Source organism: Hibiscus syriacus, unplaced genomic scaffold (genome assembly GCF_006381635.1).
Source record: "Hibiscus syriacus cultivar Baekdansim isolate YM2019G1 unplaced genomic scaffold, ASM638163v2 tig00110678_pilon, whole genome shotgun sequence".
Lineage (NCBI taxonomy): Eukaryota > Viridiplantae > Streptophyta > Magnoliopsida > Malvales > Malvaceae > Hibiscus > Hibiscus syriacus.
The window spans coordinates 492,064-498,127 of NW_024062822.1; positions in this window are offsets into that span (position 1 = coordinate 492,064).

Sequence of the window (6,064 nt, forward strand, 5' to 3'; positions counted from 1 at the left end):
ATAACCAAATGTATTTTGAATGGATGCCACTAACACAGAAACGAGAACTCTTGGATTTTTTTCCACCAACAGCTTCACATAAGAGCATATGACATCCGAATCTAAACATATGTGGTCTTGTGTTAAGGAGGTCATTGTACATGCGTGCTCTGCATTGAACCTTGTGACTTCCCACAATATATTCCGTTGTAGGTATGATACTTGTATCCTCCATTTACAACCAACATTATGGTGTATACACCTTAAGAAATAAGTTTTTTGATATGACTCCGCGACATAGAATTGAAGATGAGCTTTGATACAATACTCCTTGATTGCTAGTTGTGCTTTTTTTTGTTTCAAACTGAGACCCAATAGCCAACTCAGATGAACGCTCGTCTGAAGAACCCCAGTGGGCAGCACATAACTCTGGCATATCAAATATTTCAGGATTCTGCATAGCATCGTATTTAATGTCATGCATTACAACTGCATGATGATACGAAGGCAAATCATGATGATTGAATTCAGGTTGAGGGTCTGTCCTTGCCCAAACATTTGGAGCATTCTGTAATCCTTGACATCGTAAAACAAATACCTCACATACATCCACCTTAACATCCAAACCTTGTCCCTCTGAAGCAACCTCAACAATATCGGACTCATCAACTAATGTTGTGTCGTCATCGTCTACCAACGGAACAATGTCTTCATCATCCTCACTAAATTCAGCAAGACTTTCACCGAACCGTCCAACAAGGTTCTCATCACCATAACTTCCATGTGGTTGAGAGGGTCCTGCTTCTTATGTTCTTTGAGCTGGTACTAATGACGTCGGAATATCAATTGAATTCGTCGTTTTGACGTACATCTCCACCATATTATTATCTGATGATTGATGAAGTCTAACCATAATAGCAACATCATCATCATCATCAAGCTGAACTTTTCCATATGTCATTGGATTTGAGGAGATCAGGTGTCGATGACTTAAACATGAAATAGAAGCTCCAAGTTATCTCTCAATTTTTGCTTCATTTGAAATAGAAGCTCCAAGTTTTCTCTCAATTTTTTGCTTCATTTGGCGATGAGATATATCTACAGGGAACATCATACTGATCGACATGCCTAACTTAAACACAACACCAACATCAATTTGTAGAATTTCACCATTATAATGGACAACTATGAAGAATTTGTTGCTCATTGTTTGAAATGTTTTTGGTTAGATGAAAGGAATTTTTTGTGTAGGAGATTGAAGATGAAAGGAGTGTGTAATGTAAGAGATTGAAGATGATGTGCACAACTTAAAGGGAAGACATATGTTTTCCCGTTGGAACTCGTTACATCGGCGTGACGAGTTCCCTTGAAATTTTAAAAAAAAATCGATCGTTGAACAACGATAAAAACATTCAAAATTATATCCGTTGGAACTTGTCACTTCGGCGTGACGAGTTCCATGACCATTAAAAAATATATATTTTTTAATTTTATTTTAAAAAAATTCGATATAAAAAAATTATTTTTTATTGGGACTCGTCACGCCGGAGTGATGAGTCCCTAAAGAATTATTTTTTATTCCGATTATAGGGCCCACCTGACACGACCAATTAAAAAAGTGTGACGAGTTCCACGGAGACTGTTCAATTTGCCGTAGATCCCAAATTAAATGATTGGGTGCCCTATTGGACCAAATTATTTTCCCGGGTGCAATATATGCCGAATTTGTCCCAAAAAAATTTACTGGCCATGCAATCAAGAATCCTCAACAAGACTGAAGAAATTTTAGAGTTCATAGAACATTAGGAGAATTCATTGTAGATAGAAATAGAAATAGAAATAGAAATAGAAATAGGGGAATTACATAAATGGATAGAATCAGAGAAGCATCCTATTTACGTTATTAATTCGTAGAAAGTTTTAATATTCTCCAATGGCAAAATCAACGAGATAATGCGTTGAATTTTTTTTTTCACGAGATAGTGCCCTCGCCAGATTAATTGCTCAGGTGGTACCCTCTACAGTCCCGGGGGTAGGTCGCCATGCACGCCCAGTGACCTACCAGGTCGCCATGCACGCCCAACGACCTCCATGCACGCCCAGCTCGCCAAAGGTCACCATGCAGTCCATGCTTGGACTGAACAATGTTGGTGGTTTAGACATGGCCCTGGGCGAGGTTGGAGTCTCTGCAGGGCAACGTGGCATGGGTTTGGGCGAGGTTGGAGTCTCTGCATGGCCGTGCATGCATGCAACGTGGGTAGGTCGCCAGGGAATCCCAGCGACATTGTAGGTCGCCAGGGCATCCCAGCGACATTGTAGGTCGCCAAGGGATCCCAACGACCTATGCCTATGCCCCACTTTGCTGCCTCTACGTCTCTGCTCCCATGCAGCGTGAAATCAGCTGCATTATTGCAGCAACATGGGCGTGAAATCAACTGCATTATTGCAGCACTTATTGCTGCATCATTGCAGCCCGTGAACGTGAATCGGCCACCTATAATTGAAGCAATACCCGGTTGTTGTATTATATATTGGATGGATGGCAATTAAGAGAGAAAGAAAGGGAGAAAATAGCAAAGGAGAAGATAGCAGAGAAAAGAGGAGGAAGAAGAAAGGGAGAGCACAACATCTAGGTAAGTTTTTTTTTAATTATTTAATTAGTTTATTATTTTAAATTATTAGTTTGTTAGTTTATGGTTTAAGTTAAAACAAAATTTTAGTTAATTATTTAATTTGTTTGTTTGATGGTTATATATTAAAAAATAATTAATTAGTGTGTTAGTTAGTCTAATTTTAATTAGTTTGTAGTTAGTTAAATAGTTAAGTTATATTTTGGTTGTTGAATTTATATTATATAAAAATTAGTTTATTAGTAGTTTAAGTTTTATTATAATAAAAATAGTTTATTAGTTTAAGTTATATAAAAGAATAATTATTTAAATTAGTTTATTGTTATAAATTAGTTAATTAGTTTATTATTATAAATTAGGGTAAAACAAAAATTAGTTAATTAGTTGTTAGTTTAAGTTATATCATATAGAAATAAAAAATTATTTAATTAGCATGTTTGATAGTTACATATTAATAAAAATATTTAGTTAGTTTGTTAGTCGTTAGTTATATAAAAATATGTAATTAGTTTGTGTTAGTTAAATAGTTAAGTTATATTTGTTTGTTGAATTTATATTATATAAAAAATTAGTTAATTAGTTTTTTAGTAGTAAATTATAATTAAAAATCATTTATTAGTTTAATTTATATTAAGAATAGTTTATTAGTTACGTTATATTAAAGAATAGTTTATTAGTTGTTTAAGGGAAAATTTACGTTTAATTTATATTTTAAAAAGTTTAGTTTGTTAGTTTATTAGTTTAATATATTATAAGTTATTATATTAAATTTTTTTGTTGTGTTGTAAAATAGTTAGTTAGTTAGATTATATTAGTTACATTAAATGAATTTTTAAATACTGTTGTTTACTTTTGTACAGATTCATTCCAATGGCTGACCAAATTCCACTGCTGAGACTTGACAATGACATATTTCAAGTCATTTGGGAATAATGGTGAATAAAATATTTGTTTAATGAATTATAATTAATAAATATTTGAATATTATTTTATGATTGTGATAAATTTTTTGAAATATTTAATTGCAGGAGGACGAGCAGCGAGTCCTTTGTCATCGGCTACATAAAGTGCCCAAGCCACACAGATTGATAGAAGAAAACTTGCAGGAGGCTGGATTTTGGTATGTAACATTTGTGCGAGATTACAAGTTGGTCCCAGGTTTGATCAGTGCCTTGATTGAGCGTTGGAGATCAGAAACGCACACGTTTCATTTGTCGTGTGGCGAATGTACCATAACTCTGGAGGATGTGGCATTGCAACTCGGGGTCCAAACAAATGGGATGCCAGTGGTAATGTCACATGAGTTTAATAATGTGGCACAACTTTGTAGCTTGTTTCTTGGGAAAACGCCCGTACCACCAGAGTGTAAAGGGTGGCGTGTGAGGTTGTCATGGTTGAAGAATGAATTTCAGCTTCAACCAAATAGTACGGAGCACGAAATTATATATGCAACACGAGCATATATATTACAGTTGATTGGGGGTATTTTAATGCCGGATAAATCCGGTAGTTATGTTCACACTCAATATCTTCTTTTTTTAAGAAATTTTGAGAATAGTAGGCAATATAGATGGGGATCGGCGATATTGGCGTTCTTGTATCGTGAGATGTGCAAGGCGTCATTAGTCGTGAATGATAATAATACAGCAGAAATCGGTGGATGTCTGTTGCCGCTACAATCATGGGCTTGGCATAGACTTCCGTTTTTGACACCGATTAGTCGGACTGCGGTTGACTTTCCGCTTGCCGAAAGGTAATATGAATTCTCTATTTTAATATAAAATATTAATTATAAAATAAAAATGACCATATTTTTATATTGATTGATATACAGATGGAGGCATAAAATTGAAGGCACGGGGTTGGTGCACAACAACATTAAAGAGTTCAGGCTGAAGATCGACATTAAGGCAAAAAAGGAGGTATGTATAATCTGTTATTTTTAATTATTATTTAAATTAACTATATTATTTGATTTAAATAAATTTTATTGATTTTGTAATTTTACAGTTTAATTGGAGACCATACATGAATGAAGAAATACTTGCGTTGATACCGCACGATATTTTAGATGGGTTTCAATATTGGTGTGCTGTTACACCATTGATCAATTTTGCATTTGTTGAGATCCAATTTGGGGATAGAGTGTTGAGGCAATTCCACTTCCACCAACCTATTCCGCGGAGTCCATGGATCATGACCTCCTCCAAATCTTAGATGGTCGTCGTCAGGAATTGGGTTGAGACGCATGACCAGCTGCACAGATTTGATGGTCGTCGTAAAGAAAATGTTAATTGGGTTGAGAATCATGCAATCTACATTAATGCTTGGAACAATAGGGCTTCATTCATGTCAACTCTTGACGACATTCAAGACGACGACTTTAATTTTGAGACTTCGGCTTACCTTGCTTATTTTTTGGATAATGGAAAGCCATTCTTGACAACAATTGTAGAGAGGCGACAATTTTTGAGGTTTAAGAAAAGATTTGGTAAAGCTGAATACTCTCTACCAAGTGGGAGTGGGAGTTCATCTCAACAACCTGAAGCGGAAATGACCGATGTGGATAATAGCGCACCACAACCGTTCGGCGATACATACATACCAGAGTTTGTGCAGCCTGATGCATCCATCTACTCTCCCATGTTTTCGTCGACGTATGACTTTGAACACATGTCAGTTCAAATGCCCCCAACGAATGAGGAGGATGGGTACCATACTCCTGAGCAACCGCAACGGCCACAACGCATCAGACGTCCGCCCCCAACATTATCATTCAACAACACCCCGACATCGGCAACAATTGTAAACTAGTTTGTTATTTGTTACAAATTTAATATTGACATTAGACTAGTTTTTTCAAACATTAACAAATTCGACATATTTATAATGATTTTTAGTATCAAATCATTATTATAATTTCATTACTAGTTATGTAACGAAAATATGGTTAATTGAACCAAACATTGTTCATTGTTCAAGTCGTAAATCATTACTATCAAATCATTACTAAATCATTAATATCAAATCATTAAATATTAATAATAAATTATTATTACTAATTACTAATCATTACTATCAAATCATTAAAATTAATAATAATTTCATTATTACTAATCATTACTAAATCATTACTATCAAATCATTAAAATTTAATAATAATTTCATTATTACTAATCATTACTAAATCATTACTATCAAATCATTAAAAATTAATAATAATTTCATTATTACTAATCATTACTAAATCATTAATATCAAATCATTAAATATTAATAATAATTTCATTATTATTAATCATTACTATCAAATCATTAAAAATTAATAATAATTTCATTATTACTAATCATTACTAAATCATTATTATCAAATCATTAAAAATTAATAATGATTTCATTATTACTAATCATTACTAAATCATTAATATCAAATCATTAAAAATTAATAATAATTTC